We start from the raw sequence: 1,372 nt of genomic DNA, 5'->3' as shown, positions 1-1,372 counted from the left end.
CAAGTCCGGCAGAACTATGCCAAGAGAAAGTTTGCCAACACTGGGAATTTTTAAAAAATCATCATCCACTTGCTGCCCAGCCCGGCCATATCTATCTTCTATAGATATGAGAAGTTTACCAGACATCAGGAAACATAAAATAAAATTGGACTCTATAATACATTTTTTCTTGTTCATCAACAAAAAATATGTAGTAATACTTCTTTCATAAAAGTTATAAAAAGTCACTAAAGGAAATGTGGAAAATGCATGAAAGTACAAAGAAAAAAATTATCCCTAGTACTACTACCCAAACCCAAATACCACCACTAACGTTCTGTGGATTTCTTTCCAGTTTCTTTTATTAATGTACATGTTTAGAGAGTATAGAAGAGTGGGGGAGAAAAATATATATATATATATATTTCAGTACCCCACTTTTTTTTTTTTTTAAGATTTTATTTATTTATTTGACAGAGAGACACAGTGAGAGAGGGAACACAAGCAGGGGGAGTGGGAGAGGAGGAAGCAGGCTTCCTGCTGAGCAGGGAGCCCGACGCGGGGCTTGATCCCAGGACCCTGGGACCATGACCTGAGCCAAAGGCAGACGCTTAACGACTGAGCCACCCAGGCGCCCCAGTACCCCACTTTTTAAGCTAGAATTGTACGAAGTGAATTTTAAATGTTATTCGTAAACATAATTTTTAATGGTACATTAAGTTGCATCAAAATGATGTACCATGGCTACTTAGACCGATTCTAATGATGTAGCATTAAAGAGACTTGCAATAAATATTTATAATAACTTTGTTATTATAGAGTTCCAAAACCAATGCTATTGAATACAAGGGCATAAACATTTGAAACATCTTAATATGTATTGTGTATACAGAAATTTGAATCCATTTATAGACAAGTCAGCAAAACACAAATATGCCTATCTCATCTTGTTCTTACCAATATTGCATATTTTCATTAGCTTTTTTCTTTGGTTGGGTTAATTTTGTTCTTTACTTTCATAACCAATAATCCTATTTTCCCCATATATTTGTGTACTAACTGCATTTCCTCTTTGGGAAAATACTATGACTATTGCAGTGTGTCGTCAAAAGAGAGAAATCAAAAGCAGAAGGAAAATACCTATCTTATCAAGACAATTTTGAAAGTTTATGGTCATTACAAAAAGTAGAATTCCTGATTTCACCATTCTCAAGACCTTTTATTCTCATTTCTCATCACCCTGCCACCCATAACTATGATTTGCAAACAATCTGCAGCTTCTCATATAAGCCATATACTGTCAACCCCTTGACTTTGTACATGCTGTTCCCTTATCTGGAATGTCCTTTAACGTATACCCCAATCACACACACACCACACATGCGCACAGAGC

The sequence above is a fragment of the Halichoerus grypus genome, chromosome 14 (assembly GCF_964656455.1).
Source record: "Halichoerus grypus chromosome 14, mHalGry1.hap1.1, whole genome shotgun sequence".
In the NCBI taxonomy this organism is placed as follows: Eukaryota; Metazoa; Chordata; class Mammalia; order Carnivora; family Phocidae; genus Halichoerus; species Halichoerus grypus.
This window is presented reverse-complemented; position numbering follows the sequence as displayed.